We start from the raw sequence: 21,341 nt of genomic DNA on the forward strand, positions 1-21,341 counted from the left end.
TACATTGACATTTACCTTTTAACTTTTTGATAACTGGGTGAGCAAGCCTGAAGACTGTGACTCATAATAGTTCGTAATTTTTACGAGGCATAAATGTAAATTGCCTAAGTTATAAACTTAGCTAGCATGAAGCAGTGAATCCCTTAACTAATTACAATAACGAACCTCCCAGTTTTCTCACATGGATGCACTTCTATTTTTTGCTTGTCATCATATTCATATAACACTGCAGAAGTTCCCTGAAAATTACTAAAACTTGGGACAAAAGTGAAAAGCAAATGTGATCAAAGAAATTAATATTTGGGAGTAGGAAGTAGGAATACTAATGAGTTATAGGCTCCTCCAGGGTATCAAGAATAAGAGATGCTTTGGTTACACTTTGATGCATTTCATAGAGGAAAATATACGCTGTAATTGTAGTCATTCATTTGGAAGACTTGAGGGGAGCAGTACCTATCCGTTGTCTATTCTATTTGGCACTTCATACTTATGGCTTAATTATTAGTAACTGGTTTGACTGTAGGAGAGAAGACTATGTTTTTTAAAGACTCTGGTTGCCTCATTCACAGTATGATAAGAAATTAGAGGAAACATCTGTGAAGGGAAAGAAATCTAAATTGACTCAGATTTGGAAGCTGTCATCTACCAAATAAAAATAAGCAGCATGAATAGAACTTTTTTTGTGAACTAATCCTTTTTAAAAAATCTTTCAACGGGCACATACATAATTGCTATTTGAGCAATTATGCCTTAATTCTTTCTTTACATCTGCTTGCAGCTAGGCGGTAAACCTGAAGGCACGGAATGTACTGGGTTGAACAAAATGTTCATTCGGTTAGTGAATACATTGTTCAATAAATTCTTGGAGAAAAGGAAAAATGTTTTATTTTTACTGAAAATTGAACAAACTTTTTGGCCAAGCCAGTATCTCTGTTTTTATCTCGAGTACCTGACACTCAGTACATGTTTTAGAAATAGATAAGTGCTCCTTGCCTGCCCTGCAGTCCAAACACTTGTTCCCAGTAAGCCCTCAGACAAACGTTTTCCAATCATAAGTACTATCTGTTGTAGTGGATGCTGTAGTGTGCTGTCTGGAAACACCTTTGGGACTAAAATGCTCCGACTTTTGGCTCCCGGGAGTGTTGACCATTGATGATGCATAACTAGACCCTCTCTGGGAACTCCTCTCAGTTGAGGACAGCTGCCTCACTCAAGTTTCCACCCCCCCGTCCCTGGGGCAGCCTGCATCCAATGTTTGGTCGATGCAAAGGTACAAAGTCCTACTTGCCTCATTTCAGGACAATTCGCACAGGCCACCTCAGCTCCAGGGCTCCTTAGGATCTATTGCAACTGCTCTGAACTTCAGCTTTTCCTCCTCTCCAAGCATGCTTCTCCTCCTCTCCAAGCATGCTTCTCCCTCCCACTGGTATTATTCCCAGGAGAACTCCCCAAGAAGCCTCCTACATAATACTATCTGCCTCAAATTCTGTGTCCTGGAACTTAAGACACAAGGGAAGGTTTATATAAAATACAGATTTCCAGGGCTTCCCTGGTGGCGCAGTGGTTCAGAGTCCGCCTGCCGATGCAGGGGACACGGGTTCGTGCCCTGGTCCGGGAAGATCCCACATGCCGCGGAGCCTGCGCGTCCGGAGCCTGTGCTCCGCAATGGGAGAGGCCACAGCAGTGAGAGGCCCACGTACCGCAAAAAAAACAAAACAAAAAAAACACAGATTTCCGAACCTCATTCTAGATCTACTAAAATCAAAAACTTTTAAAACACGTAAATTTTTTAGTTTCGTAAGTGATATGTCAAAAGTTTTCCTTAAATTTTTTCTATTCCCAACAAAATAGCAGCCAGTACTTCTGCTTCCGATGAACTTCTAGGTCTCAAGACTAGTTGCTGCCTGGTTGTTGACCTTTTTAAAAAATCCATGTCTTCTGATCTAACACTTCTCAGCTAATGGCTTCTTTTAGTATCTCTCATCTAAACTGGGTACTTAAAAGTTTGTTATTTCTTGTATTTACTTAGGCGGACATCTATTAATAGGTGATTACAAAGCTGTGCCCTCCAATTCCTACGAACCAGACCTTTTTTTAATGCAAAGAATTCATCAGAACCATTAGAAATGGAATTCAGGCTAGACATACAGTGTTCTGTGACCTACCGTGAAGGAGGATGCAGGTTGCATTAAAGATTTAAATATTTAGTAATCCCTAAACCTGTTTCAGACTTTGCCACTATTATCTTTCATATAGAGGCAATAAAATAGGTATGATCATCAATGTTGCCATTTAGTGATTCTCCGTAGTAGCTGGTTCCTCTCTTTAAAAAAAAAAAAGTTAGGGTGGGCTTCCCTGGTGGCGCAGTGGTTGAGAGTCCACCTGCCGATGCAGGGGACACGGGTTCGTGCCCCAGTCCGGAAAGATCCCACATGCCGCAGAGCTGCTGAGCCCGTGAGCCATGGTCGCTGAGCCTGCGTGTCCGGAGCCTGTGCTCCGCAACGGGAGAGGCCAAGTGAGAGAGACCCGTGTACCGCAAAAAAAAAAAGTTAGGGTGACCACGCTTTTCACCTGTCTGATAAGACATTTTATAAAAGCATTCTGTGATGAAAATCTCTTCATTTCATGTGTAATAACTGTATAAAGCACAAAGTCCAAGGGCACACTTTTGAAAATTGCAAAAATTCTTTAAAAGTAAACTTACTGGGCCAACAGTTGCAAAAAAAAATATTATAATGAGCACACTTTTGTCCTTTAGCTGTTTTGATTTCAATGAGCTTTCCCTCCTCACTCCCTTTCTATAATTTAAAGATTGGCTCTAGCATAGACTAGCAAAGATGAACCTTTTCTCTTGAGGTTGGGAGTTTGTATGCCAAGTTCAGTCTGCTGTTCCTGGAAGAGTGCTGAGCCATTAGAACTTTGAAAAATGTGTTTCTGAGCAGAAATGCCGACACCAGGTATCCGTACCAATTCAACTCTGTGAGTTGTGTAGGTGCAGTGTGCTACTTTCCCTGCATTACACATTCAACTCTGTGAGTTGTGTAGGTGCAGTGTGCTACTTTCCCTGCATTACACATTCAACTCTGTGAGTTGTGTAGGTGCAGTGTGCTACTTTCCCTGCATTACACATTCAACTCTGTGAGTTGTGTAGGTGCAGTGTGTTACTTTCCCTGCATTACACATTCAACTCTGTGAGTTGTGTAGGTGCAGTGTGCTACTTTCCCTGCATTACACATTCAACTCTGTGAGTTGTGTAGGTGCAGTGTGTTACTTTCTCTGCATTACACCTTCTGCCCAACTCTGAGGTAGGCAAATAACACAGAAAATCATTTCTCCTATGTGAGTATTCTCCTATTTACCTGGGAATGTATGAAAAAACAAAACAAAACAAAAAACATGTTCCCATGTCTTCCATCTAAATGTCAATCATCCAAATGGCTTAATAAAACCGGTTCCCCCAAACCACCACCATACCCTGATCCTTCCAAATTTGGAGCTGTTTTAGAGCTGGGCAATCACCTGGAGAAAGACTGGCAAATGGCAAACCCTGGGCCAAATCAACATGTTTTTATACAGCCTGCAGGTTAAGAGTGGTTTCTAGATTTTAAATGTAAACATAAATGGTTGGGAATCAAAAAAAGCATATTTCATGTAATATAAGTATTACATAAAATTCCATTTTTGTGTCCATAAAGTTGTATTAGAATACAGTCACACTAATTTGTTTGTATGCTGTCTAGGGCTGCTTTCACACTGCAATGGCAGAGTAGTGGCAGCAGAGAACTCTGTCTTACAGAACATGAAATATTTACTATCTGGCTGTTTACAGAAAAAGTTTTCCAACCAGTGACCTAGAGCACCACAATGTACAAGGCATATGCATCAAATTTAATCCCGTGGAGGGTATTGTGTCTATTCTACAGGAAAAAAAAAAAAGACTTTTCCAAGATCATATAACCATAAGAAGTAGAGTTACTCAAAGTTCTTTCACTTTGTCAAAAAGTTTTTCTACAAATAAGTGTTTTAAGTGTTTAGTAACACTAATTAGTATTTGGTTTGTAAAAACGCTGTCATCCATTCATTTCAATACTGCAATCAAAAGTGATTTGCTAAAAAGAAAAAAATAAAGTAAAATAAAAATTAAAAAAATAAAAAGTGATTTGCTTAAAACCTAGCACTTAGGAGTATTTTGGATGGTGAAGGGCCAAGGATCAAACTCTTGTAAAGCACGTTTTGCCTAACGATATTAACCAACAGACTTGTCACTCAAAGGACAAATGGAAGTTTCTCCCTTCAGCTCCTCAAATAGGCTGTGGAGAATCCTGAACACATCACCTTTCTCCTGGACGCCTTAATATTTCTCATGCAGATACAGCCGATCTTTCTGACAGGGTCAAACTCCTCTGAAATTGAGTTACTAAAGCAATTTTATACGTTGGCTCTCAACATGCCATTGGCCTTGGCCTGAAGATACTACTCAAGCAGAAAAAACAAAGTTTCATCTTTTCCACTAAGTTTTCTCTCAACATTTTACACTTGAGTAGCTACAGAATTTATATGTTTAACCTTTATACCGTTCCTCTATTTATATATATCAAGAGAGGATATGATTATCAATTCATTTATTAAATGTGCTATAAATACAAGGAGTAGGTAAAGTTCTGCTAAATATAATGACCCAGCAAATACTCAACTATAACCCAGGAAAAATGAGATTTAGCCCCTGCTTGACCAATAACTATGTGACTTTGGGAAAGTCCTTGAATCTTCCTAGGTTTGTTTCCTCAACTATATGGTCTATTCTTGTTTAAAATTATCTCTACTTCTTAATATCTGATGAATGTTCATTGTATCCAAGTCTGTTTCGTCATCTCTAATTTAGAGATGAGGCCTATGATGCAGGTGGTTAATTAAAGTGAGAAAATGCACTTAAAGGACATGCACATAGTGCTCCAGTGAGAACGGTAACAGGGCTGTATATGTAGATTGTTTCACTTGTGATAAGCAGTTGAAGAGGCTAGAAAGAGGAGCCACACACAGAGTGAAAATGATGGTGCTTTTGTTTAACGTTACACAAATCCATGGCAAACATTCTCTTGGTACCCAAGATTATTCTCACCCTGCTTCCATGAGGCAAGTAAGACCCAAGTCCTTGCCAGGGGTACTCTCTCTTCTTCACTTTTCCTTGGCTAACACAGACCAAGAGGGTGAACTGTGGTCCCTTCAGGCTCGAAGTAATGAGAAAGGCACTCAGATCCACAACCACTTTTCACGGTGAAAGATCCCAGCAGCTTGAAAGCTTAAAATATAAAATACACCTCTTTCTATTACATCTTATTTTATAAACAAGGTGTTTCTAAGCAGTTTCACTAAAACAAGCTCTGCCTTGAGGCTGAAATTTATAATCTCAAAGATCATCAACATCGGGGGCTTCCCTGGTGGCGCAGTGGTTGGGAGTCCGCCTGCCGATGCAGGGGACGCGGGTTCGTGCCCCGGTCTGGGAGGGTCCCGCGTGCCGCGGAGCGGCTGGGCCCGTGAGCCATGGCCGCTGGGCCTGCGTGTCCGGAGCCTGTGCTCCGCAACGGGAGAGGCCACGGCAGTGAGAGGCCCGCGTACCACAAAAAAAAAAAAAAAAAAAAAAAAAAAAGATCATCAACATAAAGGTCATTTTATACTCTCAGAGGTAATCAATATAAGATTTCTCAATCATTGTAAATATTTTCAGATTTCCATAGTTTTTTTAAACAGAGCTTAACTATTGTTGAAAATTTTTCAACACTATGACTTTATTTATCACAGTCATCAAATTAGTTTACATTTAAATTGATCAATCACCGCCCCCCCTGCAAAGAGGGCTTAGAGCCATCACACTAACCTTTAAAAAGTTAATATTTCTTAACCAACAATAAAAATAAGAAATAGGGATACAGAGCAGAACCACCTGATATCTGAGCCAAGGGCTCCCTGGATCTTTTCTAATCTCTTTCCATGAGGCCATGCAGTGATGGGTTATATCTTTTACTCTGTGTGTCTGGTTATTTTTCTGAATAACAGGAGCAACAAAATCCGATGTTCTTGGTAATATTCTAAGAGTCAACATTTAAGGTTACAATTGCTTAAATTGGATACTCTCATCAGGATTTAAATATAATTCAATGAGGCCAAGGCTTGAAAAGACAGAAACTACTTCAGAGCAATTAGAATATTTCTTCGGCTCATTTATCCATAATAGGCATTTGCAAGCAATACCACCGTAGATTCTAGAGATGCTATGTCCACTATCAAGGGAGAGTGAACTATTTCTAGAGGATGCTAAGTGCTGGGAAGGAGATGTGCCCACGTCTGTGGGGGTACAGATGAGAGGCATTCAAATTCAACATTAGGGAGGTGACAATAATACCCAGTGTCGAAGAGCCAGTTGGAAATCAGTTATGGGAAGAGGCAGGGAGTAAAGAGAAACTTCAGGATAGAGTAAGTGCACGTGGAGAAGCACAGTGCTACACCCCGGTCTAGGGCACTAAAAGTAGTTCGCTGTGGTCTGACTGTGCAGTATTTTGGGGAAGTGGCCAGAGTTGAAAATGCCAGGTCATGAAGAGCCATGGATGTCACACTAATGAGCTTGAACTTCAGCCTGGGAAACCAGGGGAGGGTTTTAAGCAGGAGAATGACTAATCAGCTTTGACATTAAGGAAGATGTAAAGAAAAGTGTGAAAAGACAGAGGGGTGAGTGGTGAAGAGGCAGAAACGTGAGGAAGGCAGACAACTTAGGGGTCTATGGCAGTAACACGGATAATACTGTGAGTTCGTGTAGGAGGAACTGTGGTGAGAAGGACCGGGATGCAGCAAGGAACGTGTAGTAAGATTTGGAGCTTTACCAGGAACAGAGGGTGAGTGAGTGAAAATTTACAACTCCTGGATTTATGACTTGGACAACTACGTGAATTGCGGCACTCATCATTATAAAGGGAAGCATAGAAGCTACATCATGGATGACATTATTTTTTTAAATTAATTAATTAATTTTTTTTTTTTTTTTTTTTGGCTGCGTTGGGTCTTCATTGCTGCGTGCTGGCTTTCTCTAGTTGCAGCAAGCGGGGGCTACTCTTTGTTGTGGTACCTGGACTTCTCATTGCAGTGGCTTCTCTTATTGTGGAGCACAGGCTCTAGGTGCATGGGCTTCAGGAGTTGTGGCACGCGGGCTTCAGGAGTTGTGGCTCATGGGCTCTAGAGCACAGGCTCAGTAGTTGTGGTGCACAGGCTTAGCTGCTCCGTGGCATGTGGGATCTTCCCGGACCAGGGCTCGAACCCGTGTCCCCTGAATTGGCAGGCGGTTTCTCAACCACTGCGCCACCAGGGCAGTCTGATGACATTATTTTTGACATTTATGACATATAAAGAATTTCACTTATAGGAAAGATTTGTTGAAATTAACTTTCAAAAGAAGTTCTGCAGAGCAAGAATATTAGGCAATAAACACAGAAAGGACAGGGAGAGATGGAATTAAGACAAATTTTCACACATGCCCAAACAGAACAAAGAGCATCATGGGTTGTGGTAAAAGTGAGAAAAAAAAGTAAGAAGGGAAATTCAATGCTTGAATTTCAATGTTCCAGCCAAAATAAAGAGGAGTGCAGAAAGGTCTAATACAGCTCCTGGAAAGAAAGACATGAAATCTGCCAGAAGGAGAGGGTCAAGGGAACAGCATGACTTTGTAAGAGGTGGTACTCTCACACAAGAAAATATTTCAAAGAATAAAAGAAAAAGATGATAATTTTTTTTAATTACTTAATAGAAACTACCAGGATTTGACTACTTAAATGCATGTCTAAGGAGGAGGGCAGATAATTTAGGAATTATGCCTATATTTAGATCTAAAAGCTAGCAAAATGAAAAATGTTAACATGACTTTGTCAAAAGCAGCTGCCACTGTTCACACACGCATCACAGTATCCCGTGGAAAGAATAGCTTAGATCTAATGCTTTTGGGATAATAATCAAATTTGCAATTAGAAGACATTTTTATTCTCATACAAGTATGCAGAAACAAAGCCAGAAACCATTTTTCAAGAAAAAAAAATTGGCAAAGTTTCCTAAACAGAAGCCCTTCTTACACCAAATCTGCTACCGTTGGGTGCCAGACATCCACAGCAGGCACAGACGGCGGGGCTTCTATTGCCTGCTTCACAGATTGCCGTCTGGTTGCCATTTCTCATCATATGTGATTTGGTGGAGCAGAGAAAAGCCCCTGGCTTTCCCCTATCGGTCCTGCAGCCATAGCTCCATCCATCAAAATAAACCTAATTGCCCACAAAGATTATCCCCAAGTATTGTCTCTGTTTACCCAGAAAGCATTCCTTTACTCCTATGCAAAGTTCAAGGAACAATTTAATTTACAAATTGTCGAGAAGCACAGACTAAGAGTGATGAGAAAACGAGCATCCTTAGCTGTCATTCCTGCATCTAACTTCCCTAAGCTCTGCATCTCTCCTTCCTTCCTTGATAGCCACCCTCCTTTCATTTCTTGAATTGAAGTAGAAGCAATTTTCATAGCACTGCCTTTATTTAAAAAAAATAAAAGAAAGAAAAAGGAGGAGGGGTTGGTAAAGCAGGTCATCAATTAATCATCCACACACCCACTCAAACATTTATACCAGGTACCAACTATGTGTCAGGCATCCACCATCACTAGCAATTGAAGAATTAGGAATGTTTGAAAGCTAGTAGGAGCATCTAATATGGAAAAACAGTTATAGCTTTAAAATACTGTTTTATAGATGCTATAATAGAAATATAAACAAGTGTTAAAGAAAAATCCAGAAGGAAAAAAGTAGAAATGTTGGTCTTTTGTTAAACATGTTTGTTTTTTTTTTTTTTTTGGCTGTATGTGGGCCTCTCACTGTTGTGGCCTCTCCCCTTGTGGAGCACAGGCTCCGGACGCCAGGCTCAGCAGCCATGGCTCACGGGCCCAGCCGCTCCACAGCATGTGGGATCTTCCCGAACCGGGGCACGAACCCGTGTCCCCTGCATCGGCAGGCGGACTCTCAACCACTGCGCCACCAGGGAAGCCCAAACATGTGTTTTTTAAAAGCCCTTCCTTCCATCACACTCACACAGAAACAAAGACATCTCAGATGGCCTTTTCATAATGCAATGTCTACCATCCCCACAACTTTTAATTTTGCACAAGATTTGAGGAAAGCGAAGCCAATGCTGAGACCCTTTTTCTCCCACTAAATCATGCTAAAAATCAGAACCTAAAAAATACTGCATTCACTTAAAAATCATAACCCCAGAGACTGGACATTCATATACATATCATATGGCAGTCTCTGCAGATAAATTTCCATTTATTCTCATCTTGACAAATGTCATACAGGACTACGGTTCATCTTCAAATGTTCATGCCCAAGAAGAAGGTGTGCCTTCTTTTATATCAATACTTACTTAAAAGAAACCTCAATTTACCTTAAAATAGGAAAATGTAGTGAAAGCACTATAAAATAGACTGTTCTAAAAATAAATTGTGGCAATTTTATACTTTCAAAAATCAGTATTTGGGAGTTCCAAGATAGTAGAATTGACCAACAAAACATCACTCTCTCTCACCCCTAACTTCAAGACTTAATTATTTCTTTTCCGTATCTCAATCCTGAGAACTTCTTTGGCAGTTACGAACCTCTAAATGATAAAACAGATGGAAACACAGTTGTAGACAAAAAAAAGTAGAACTAGCAGTTACCTTCTATACCTAGTTTAATTTTCTGAGTACAGTTGGCCCTTGAACAACATGGATTTGAACTGCATGGGACCACTTATGTGCAGATTTTTTTTTCAATAAATACATGCTACAGTCTTACATGACTCTCAGGTTGACTGAATCCATGGCTGCAGAACCACAGATACAGAGGAACCACATACAAGGAGGGCAAACTGTAAAGTTACAGGCAGATTTTCAACTGAGCATGTGTTGGGGACGGGGTGGCCCTAAGCCCAGCACTGTTCAAGGGTTAACTATTTCTCTCCTCACTTAAAATGATCCTTCAAAGTAAATGACAGTAAGATTAATGAAGGTAAACAATCTGGTTTTAAGACACTAGAGACATTTTTATCTCTCCGATAGGAAAAGATCTAACATGTCAACCAAATAAGAATATTTAAAGAATATAGTCTGAAACACAGTTGCAGTAGATAGATACCTTTGACCAAGTTTCAGATTTAGAGGGGAACATGGACCAGTAAAAGTGAAACAGCCGCCTACCAGACAATCAGAGGAAACAAACCAAACCAGGTTATCGACTGGTATGATAGATGTTTTAGCCAGATCACATTCACATAGATATTTTTAAGACAACCGTCTGGGCATTAACCAAGGGCATTAGGTACCACTGATAGGAATATCCAAATGATATTCGCACACACACGCACACACACACACACACACACACGTGGCATATTTTCCCCTAACAACTAGTGCTTTCTAAACAGTGTAGGATGTAACAAGAATCTACAACAAAAACAAATAATTTCAGTCCTCAGATGCAAGTGTGTACGTGTGTATATATAAACAAATATATATATATATAAAACACTAAAAAACTACGTATATCTAAGAAAATCTCACTGTAGAAATATGTTTCCTTGTTAGAGACAGTTTTGCTTTTGCTATTTCTCACTGACTCTCTTTTTCTTAATCTAACCATTCCAGAATATTCTGAATGTACATCACTTCAATAGGAAAAGTTTCAATTCTTGAAATTTAATGGCTCTCTATAAAAAGGGTTCCAGTTGGCTATTTCTTAAGTTTGTATCTTCACTGGCATGATCTGTGAATGTCAAGATATAAAAACAATCAAACCATTGTGTGCAAAGACTTTATCACAGAAAAAGGAGAGTTGGGGACAGAGCGCAAATGCTGCTGCGAATATTCTGGGTTGACCTGGGAGAGCACAGTGCATGTGGAGGGGAGTTTCCTGCTGTGAAGCGTGAAGCAGCGTAGGCCTCTTACTGCTCTGGGTGACTGTGGGTGTATTAAAGGATTAGCGTGAGAAGCATGCCTGACGCGGATGAAACCACATTCCCTACACCACACACAGCCGCCTAGTCCAGCTGCGCACGCTACGTGAAGCAGGTACTGAGGAAAAGACAGGCTGGAGAATTCTCATTCCTAAAACATACATTGTTTCTCCATACCCAATGATAAAAGGAACTAAATGCAAACACGATTTCCGCTAAGAAATGCAGAACTAGAAGTTCCCTTCTCTAACAAGTTTAATTTTCTGAGTATTTTCACTGTTTACAAAAAATTGATTCTGTGCAAATATCCATTAGATTAAAGAATGTAAACGATGTTGTTTTTAAGACACTGGAGAAATTTTTACTTCTCTGACTGATACAAAGATTTAACATGTTAACAAACTGGAATGTAGAAAGATGTCTAAACACACACACGCGCGCGCGCACACACACACACCACACACAGACACCACACACACACACGCAAGCAACTCAAAGAAGCATTCATCAGAGCATTGAGCACAGTAACCATGGAAATCTGTTTCCAAAGTTGTAATTCCCAGATAGCTAGTGGGAAGCAGCCACATAGCACAGGGAGATCAGGTCAGTGCTTTGTGACCACGGAGAGGGGTGGGATAGGGAGGAGACATGGGGGATGTATGTATACATATAGCTGATTCACTTTGTTATAAGGCAGAAACTAACATAGCATTGTAAAGCAATTATACTCCAATAAAGATGTTAAAAAAAAACCCAACAACAAAGTAGTAATTCCCAACCATGATAATTTAGGGTATTCCCGGGTATCTCAAGGATTACTATAAAAATATCAGCACCACCACCACCAACAAAAATGTCATTTAATTTTCATTACGCTGTGCTACAGCACTTTGGCGGGGTGGGGGGTGGGGGACAGCATTAAAATGACGAAAAAAGGCATCACAAAAAAATTAATTGTTCTAAACTTTCAAAGATTATAAACCACATATTTTAGGGGAATAAAGATAAAGCTATGGATTCTTTTCAAATAGCATTGGATGGAGTGGCTTGTTCTCATGGAGGTGAATGTGTCCAAGGAACACAAAGGGTGTCACTACTCTGGAAGATTAGAGCAGGGATATTCAAAGCGGAAGGCTGAGCATGGGTGCCCTTCATACGTGACCTCCTGTAAAGTTTTTATTTCCTCCCAGGCCCCCATGTTAACCCATTCCCATATCTACCCTAGAACGTAAACAAAATACAAAGGCAAATGATCCACCACCACCCGAGGGGATTAGTGAGCAGTTCTCAAAGTAGCTATCTAACACTGACACGTGCCCTAAAGAGAATCTCTCCTGGAAATCCAGGCTTGGCACAGACTCCTGTCACTGGGGTTTGAGTATTTTTGAAATCATCTATCAGGTTATGAAGATATAACTGAAAGTATTCATGCAGATTTCATCCGTGCTGACTACATCAGGTCACAGGGAAGCTTCCACTAGCTTTGGGAAAAATAAATGGCACATGTTTTCTGAGAAAATTACAACTATATATTTGTCAATTATTCCCCAAAGTTTTAAGAAAACGTACAATTCTAAATATCTATGACTTTGAAACTATATTTACATAAACTAACTCAGATGTCAGCTAGAACCTACCTATCATTTAAGATCTAGAAAAGATCTCAAGGATTACCTTGAACCTCTCAGCGCATGCCTTATACTAGTTAACAATAAACACTTCCCATCCTGTCATACTGAACAACTTAATCTTTTTCAGGGATTACTATTTTCAGGTCTCTCACATTTCATCCCAAATGGTTTACCAAGCTTTTTTCCCAAAAACATGGTTCCTTCCCCAAAAGTAATTATGGTGCCAGTTGGTTACAATAATGGTTTTTTAAATCTTGACAAAAATAATTAAATTTAGAGCAAAAAAGTTAAGAAATTACACTGTTATGAATTTAAATACAAGGCTATTATATACTTTAATTATTTCCTTGATTCAATTATATTAAAATTGTTTCAGAGATTTATATTAGCTTATTGTCACTTACACTTCTGTTAGGAAGCTGCTCTGTACTTTTACAAATAACTTGACAATAGTCCAAGTGACCAAGTGAACTCTGAATAGCTAGACTTTCTCTTAACCTAATCACAGATCATTTATCTCAATTAGATTGATTCACCTTTTTTTTTTTTTTTTTAGCACTAGTCAATCTCTGGCCTAGATCTGTGTACATGCACTTTTGTCCGTGAAGTCTCACTTGTTTCTGTATCTAACATTACATATTTTATAGGCCTTTACTCTGTAATTTTATCATACTTAATAAATTCAGCAAATATTTGTGATTCATGATTTTATCATGGTCTTAATCTTAAGCTTTATATTAAATGAGTCCTGAATTAATTCTTATATATTTATCCTTATATAAACATAGCAGGAACACTTTGTTTTTGTTTCTGTTGTAAGGGAGGTGTCACCTGTAAAAGGAAAATGCAGAGACAAAAACATTCCAAAAATATATATTTTTACTTATAAAACTTAAAAGTTTTTAAGGATCCTTAACAAAAGGACGTAGCAGGTATTTAAAAAAAAAAACCCTACAAGGCTACCAAGGTTATAAATATTCTGTTCATGGTGGAAGCAGTGGTTTCCTCTTTGGTTCATCATATCTGCAAGGAACACCACGTATCTGCGACTGTAGTTTTGCAAAATTCATCAAATGAGTTGTTTCCATTAGAAAGTTAGCGACATAAGAAAGAGCTCAACATTCTGTTAATCTGGGGAACAAAGTGGTTTGGTAGATATAGATAAAATTTATATATGTCTATCTAATCTATCTCAGGATGCAAAGTGATTCCTATTTCTTAACTGTGGTACATGAAAAGCTTAGTCATAATGACAACAGACCAAAAGACCATTAACTCACACAGAAGTCTACATGAAGCATTATATGGTCACACAGTAACTGAACAATCCTTAAATATAGAAAACAAAAAAAAGATAAACAGCTAACAATCAGCAAAATTCAAAGGGGAAAAGGTATGAATATGCTCACACACACACATCATTCTAAACCCTGGCTAATTTTACACCTTACAAGGATGCACATCTCATTTTGAATTTACATATGTGGCCATCAATCTTAAAAAGCTAAAATGAACAATATCAACAAATAAAAGGTCAGTTTTCATCTTTTGGCATGAAGATGGCAACAGAAGAGACAATATTCCACTTCCTGGATATTATATAAAAGTAACAGGATAAAAAAATTAAAACAAACTATTTTCAGCAAACTTGGAAGGATATAACCTGCACATTTCACAAACTCATATAAGCTGCCAAAGCAACTGAGGTTGGTTGAAAATATTAGAGAAATAATTGTAAAGAAACTCAGAAGAGTAAAACGGCCCATCACTGACAGATTTCCAAAGAAAGCAGCAGAAATATTCTTTCAACTTGTGTGGTACCCTCAAGTGCTAAAACTATACTTTTCATATGCTAAACAGTACTGTCAATAGAATAGAGGTCTCAGAAATGGTAATAAAATAGAAAATCACCTTAGGGTAAACAAATCTATGGAAAACAAGGGACATAAGAGCTAAGAAATTAAAAAGTAGAATAAAATTAAGTGGAAATAAAGACTTGAAAAGAATTAGAGAGTAGAAGACAGATATGGAAGACAGATAAAGTATATATAGATACAATGAACATATTTGGAGTGCTTAAAAAGAAAAAGCAGGGGGACAGAAAGCTAATTTAAAGATATAATTTTTTTTTAATTTCCTTGAAATAAAAGAAAACTTTATGAATATGGAAAGGTACACTGTGGGCCAGGAAAAACCCAGGATAGACAACCCAGAGAGACTGCCTCACCGTGCAATTGAACTTTAAATGATAAACAAAGAATCATTAAGACAGCCCAGCAAAAAGAACACATTATTTTTAAGTGGAAAATTCAGATTTGCCAGTTGCCATAAAATAGTATAGCAACATCTACAAGATGCTCAAAAAAATATTTCAACTTGTCCTTCAAGAATAAAAGCAACAACGTACAGCATGGTAACTATAGTTATTAATACTGTGTCACAGACTTGAAATTTGTGGAGAGTAAATCACACACACACACAAAATGTTAACTATGTAAGGTGATGGATGTGTTAGTAACTTGATTGTGATAATCATTCCATATCTTTCTTAAAGACAGTGACTAGACGGACTTCAGCCAATAAAATGACTTGGGAAAACCACGGAAAAAAAAAGATTTGAGGACTGAGATGAACTAAAAAAGAAAGTTAATATATTATCTGCTCTGACAAGTAGAAATGGTACAATTAATAAAAATGAAAGGGGAAAAGAAATTTAAAAGTTGAAAAAGTTTCCTGATTGCCTTACAGTCATACCTGGAAATCAAGTAATATCATTAAAGCAAACCAAAAAAATAAAATAAATAGAAGTATAAATATATTTTACATAAGGGAAGCACAAAGTAAACACAAAGACAATTTTATTGGAGAGAAAGGAGAGGAAATGAGGAAGATACTCATGCTTATCACTGAACTTAGTAGGAAACTGATACACTTTAAAGAAAAGGGAATAACATAAAAGCACAATTTTAAAGATAAATACTGGAATAAATATGGAATTTTCCTGAATCAGAAAAAGTGTACAAATAACATAATGAAAGGCTAAGTACAAAAGCAACCTAAGTGTCCATCAACAAATGAGTGGATAAGGAAGATGTGGTGTGTGTATGTGTGTGTATATATATATATATATATATATATATATACACATATATATATATATATATACATACACACACAATGGAATACTACTCAGCCACAAAAAAGAATGAAATTTTGCCATTTGCAGCAACATGGATGGACTTGGAGGGCATTATGCTAAGTGAAATAGGTCAGACAGAGAAAGACAAATAGTGTATGATATCACTTATATGTGGAATCTAAAAAATACAACACACCAGTGAATATAACACAAAAGAAGCAGACTCACAGATACAGAGAACAAATTAGTGGTTACCAGTGGGAAGGGGGGTTACAAACTGCTGGGTGTAAGACAGGCTCAAGGATATATTGTACAACATGGGGAATAAAGCCAATACTTTGTAATAACTGTAAATGGAAAGTAACCTTTAAAAATTGTCTAAAATTTTTAAAAAGTAAAGTCAAACTTAAAGAAATAGCATTCACAAAAAGGCTATTCAAGAACGAAATAAAGCAAATATGAAAACATAATATTTAATATGACAGCGCAGAGAACAACTATATCTCCTACATCAATAGGTTTAACTTGTTAAAAGAGATTCTAAGATGGAATCAGAAAGTGAAACCTGGTTCACTGTTTAAAAGAACACCTAACACAAAGTGATTCACAAAAGTTACAATTAAAATGTAGGCAAGGATTCACCAGCCAAATGGAAACCAAAAAAATGTAGATGGTGTTGATCCTCATATCAACCAAGGTATAATTCAAGTCCAAAATGATGTCAAGAAATTGTGTAACTGTACACAATGCAATTCACAATTTTAACGATACATAGCAAAACATTCATAAAACTGAAATTACAGGAAAAGACAGAAATACACTAGTTACAGGAGACGAGTTCTCTTCTCTCAAGTGAGGAAACAGTATCACATCTGTATTGCAAAATGATCACCAAATAGGTCTAGTTAACATCCATCACCACACAGTTACATGTTTTTCGTGCGATGAGAAGTTTTAACACCTACTCTTAGCAACTTTCAAACATACAACACAGCGTTATTAACTACAGTCACCATGCTGTACGTTACATCCCCAGGAGGACTTATTTATCTTGTAACTGAAAGTCTGTACCTTTTAACCCCCTCCACCCATTTCACCCACTCCCCACCCCCGCAAACGCCAATCTGTTCTCTGTATCTATGAGTTTGGTTTTATTGTGGGGTTTTTTTTTTTGAGGGGGGGATTCATGGTTTTTTTAGATTCTACATATAAATGAGATCATTGACTTTCTGTCTTTGCGGGGATGGAGATTGTTAAGGGAACTGGGGATATAGGATTTAGTATATATTCACTTACTCTTTCAGATTTTTGAAACGTGTCAAAGTATTACTTATGCAAAACACTCAAGCTTAAAGGTAAAAATTTAATTTTAATTTATTGCTCTTGTTCTAAGGAATTGGAAATAATGTAAGAAATTATAAATTGAATTTAGCCTCTAAGATGTTCCTGGACCCAGTCATCAGACATGCAAAGAGCAACTGCCTTTCTTTTGGACACTGTTCTTTGGCACCCATAAAAATGTTTTAAGTTTGGTTTTATTTGGGCATTTGACTACCCCCTCATTAAGTAAGGATCACACAAGTATGGGGTTTTCTTCCTGAAAGCACAGAAGATTAGTACACATAGAATGAGCAAGTGGAAACATGGGTGGTGTTTTTATTGTTCACAAGGTAGGTCAAAAATCCTATCTCCCGGGCTTCCCTGGTGGCGCAGTGGTTGAGAGTCCGCCTGCCGATGCAGGGGACACGGGTTCGTGCCCCAGTCTGGGAAGATCCCATGTGCCGTGGAGCAGCTGGGCCCGTGAGCCACGGCCGCTGAGCCTGCACGTCCGGAGCCTGTGCTCCGCAACGGGAGAGGCCCACGTACTGCAAAAAAAAAAAAAAAAAAATCCTATCTCCCTAATTATCACTCCTTGGTAAAGACTAATTGGGAAGAAAGCCAAGAATACAAATGGAGAATAAAGAGAAAGTAATTGTCTCAGCAGAGAAACAGTGGAGCTTGATAGCTTTTCAATGATTTTATTCATCAAAATAGAATCATCTTGTCACATTAATTTTCTACAATTTACTTTCATAAAGCATGGAACACAGGCTCTCTCCACGAAATTACTATTTTCCAACTTTCATCACATCTCCTGTCCTTCAGTGGCAAGATGGGGTAAGGAGTGTGGCGGGGGAAGAGAAGAGGGAGCAAAAGAGACATGTTCAGAGTTGAGACCTCCTTTGGAAAACAGCTCTCTTGTAGCTGTGTGCTCTATGAAATGTGTGGAATTTTATTTTAACACACTTAAGGCTTTATCTTAAAACAGTGAATCAGAAATATGTATCTACTTATAGTTTGTTAGGGATAAGTAACTAGAGTCATATTTAAGGTATGGAATCACATTAATTTTTCTAACCAATCAAAAAGAGTCATGAATGTTAACAGTAAGCTTTCAAGTTTGACCCTAGCTTTGGTTACAAGGCCGATGCCTCAACATTTGAGTAGGTTTCGCTTGGTAGCAGCAATTCACTCTTGCCACACCCTTACCATTCAAATAACAGTAATGTTCCACTTATTTGGAGAGTATTCAATAATAGTCTGTACTATCCAGATCATAGATAAGAATTCAGAAGTAAGCAAATAATAAAGGTATCCAACACAAAAAAACAGTACCACCAACTCATGCATTTAATTCATAAGCTGTTTCTTTAGATGTTATTCAAAGTCTGTTTTTTCTTAAATTAAAATTTGGGGGGAAGTTTTACCAACCTACAACAAATCTAAAAATTATGGGCTTCCCTGGTGGCGCAGTGGTTAAGAATCCACCTGCCAAATGCAGGAGACATGGGTTCGAGCCCTGGTCTGGGAAGATCCTACATGCCACAGAGCAACTAAGCCCGTGCGCCACAACTACTGATCCCGCATGCCACAGCTACTGAAGCCCACGCTCCTAGAGCCCGTGCTCTGCAACAAGAGAAGCCACCACAATGAGAAGCCCGTGCACTGCAACGAAGAGTAGCCCCGCTCGCTGCAACTAGAGAAAGCCCACGCACAGCAACAAAGACCCAACACAGCCAAAAATAAATAAATAAAATAAATTTTTAAAAAATTATATCAGAAAGGAAAGTACTTCTATTTAGAGACAGATTCAGCAGTAAGGACAAATACTGACAGCAACAGAGAAAAAACATTAAAAATTAGAGAGTACAAAACAATGAGAAAGACACAGCCCAGGTTCATTTAATACAGGGACAACGAGTCCTTAATACCTTACCTGTCTAGTAGAAATCACTACAATGCAACTTATTTTTACTGTGTATAATGTCACTCTAATTTATCTGGAAAGGATTAAATTGTGTTCAGCATTTTCTTTTTAAGAAGCATGAACTGGTTAAATTAAAGTTTTTTAGTTAAAATGTTTATAACATAGAATCCTAAAATAGTTTTCTCTTGATATCTGCCTTCCTCTATATGTACAAGCAGTCATATGTGATGATCTGACTGGACCTGTTTAGAAAGAAAAGGCAACTTAGCCCAAGAAGCTACTTTGCATGAACCTGAGATGTGGTGGAAGAAGGACAATCACTGGACTGACTGAAGCAGAAGAGGGATGATTCGGTATCAATGAAAATAGAACAGCAAACTGAGGGCCATGAATCCCGGCACCGCAAACAGGAGGAAATGAAAGTTTTCAGGAAAATAGTTACATGGGATGCACATACAGTCAACTAACCTTTGACAATGGTGCCCAAAACACAAAATGGGGAAAGGATAGTCTATTCAATAACTGGTGTTAGGAAAATTGATACCCACATGCGAAAGAATACCATAGACAAAAGTTAACTTGCAATGGATTAAGGACTTAAATGTAAGACCTGAAACCATAAAACTTCTAGAAGAAAACATAGGTGGTAAGCTATTTGACATAGGTCTTGGCCATATCTTTCTGGATTTGACACCAAAAGCACAGGCAATAAAAGCAAAAATAAACAAGGAGAACTATATCAAACTAAAAAGTTTCTGCACAGCAAAGGAAACAACCAACAAAATGAAAAGGTAACCTATAGAATGTGAGAAAACATTTGCAAACTACCTATCCAATAAGGGATTAATATCCAAAGCATGCAAAGAACTCATACGCCTCAATAGCAAAATAAAAAAAAAATCCAATTAAGAAGTGGGCAGAAGACCTGAATAGACAGTTCCCCAAAGAAGACATACAAATGACCAACAGATATATGAAAAGGTGCTCAACATCACTAATCATCAGGGAAATGCAAATCAAAACCACAATGAGATACGATCTCACTGCCTATTATAGTGTTTATTATGAAAAGAGACAAGAGATAACAAATCTTGGTGAGGATATGAATAAAGGGAACCCTTGTACACTGTTGGTGAGAATGTGAATTGGTGCAGTCACTATGGAAAACAGTATGGCAGTTACTCAAAAAGTTAAACGTAGAACTACTGAATGATCCAGCAATCCCACTTCTGGGTACATATCCAAAGGAAATGAAATCAGTATCCCAAAGAGATACCTGCATTCCCATGTTCATTGCAGCATTATTCACAATAGCCAAGATAAGGAAACCTGTGTCCATCAATGAATGAATAAAGAATATGTGGTATATATATTCAATGGAATATTATTTAGCCATAAAAAAAGAAGGAGATCCTGTCATTTGTGACAACATGAATGAACTTGGAGGGCATTATGTTAAATAGAAAAAGTAAGACTGAGAAAGACAAATGCTATATGGTATCATTTATATGTGCAATCTTAAAAAAAAAATTGAACTAATAGAAACAGAGTAGAAGGGTCCTCGCCAGGGTCTGGGAGATGATGGAAACAGGAAAACGTTGGTCAAACGTACAAACTTTCAGTTTTAAGAAGAATATGAATAAGTTCTGAGGATCCGATATACAACATGGTTACAGTAGTTAATAATACTGTCTTGTATACTTGAAATTTGCTGAAATAGACTTTAAGCATTCTCACCATCAAAAAAAAACAAGGGTATGGGGGTCGAGGGGAACTATGTGAGGTGATGATTATGTTAATTAACTTGATCAGGACCAGTATTTCCCAACGTCTAGGTGTATCAAATCAGTTTGTACACTTTAAATATATACAATTTTATTTGTCAATTATACCTCAAGAAAGCTGGGAAAATAACTAAATAAATATTTAGTAATTGAAAAAAAGTTATGAGGTAGGTGTTTAGGAAATATTAATTAGGAAACACTGTACAGACAGGACTAGAGCAGACAGGTACTGCAAACAAGGAAGTAATCTCTCTTCTTCTTCTATGGCAATAAACTAAGAGTACCCCTGTCTGACAGCAATTCATCAACCATGTCCCAAAATTCAGATTCCCAAGAAAAAGAACAAACGAGTAGGAGAGAAGAGATGCTATGTGTATCCTTAGCCCGCAGCTTTATCTGTTTTCAGTCTACAAACCAGTTTCTTACAGTCCCCTGGGAACAGGAACATTAAACTGGAGGAGGATAATTGTTGCTTTAACATCTCCCTCTAAGCTCATCAACGATGTGCTAAGAGTTCATACATTTAA

At 38.1% G+C, this 21,341-nt stretch overlaps 1 protein-coding gene across 1 annotated transcript in view; it reads right to left on the reverse strand.

The window, feature by feature from the left end:
• NRG1 (neuregulin 1) overlaps nt 1–21,341 on the reverse strand; it is a gene marked incomplete at its 5' end in the record, with an annotated part of 1,032,208 nt that overhangs the window by 954,600 nt on the left and 56,267 nt on the right. The window lies entirely within an intron of this gene.

The sequence above is a fragment of the Mesoplodon bidens genome (genome assembly GCF_964165515.1).
Source record: "Mesoplodon bidens genome assembly, chromosome: 20".
In the NCBI taxonomy this organism is placed as follows: domain Eukaryota; kingdom Metazoa; phylum Chordata; class Mammalia; order Artiodactyla; family Ziphiidae; genus Mesoplodon; species Mesoplodon bidens.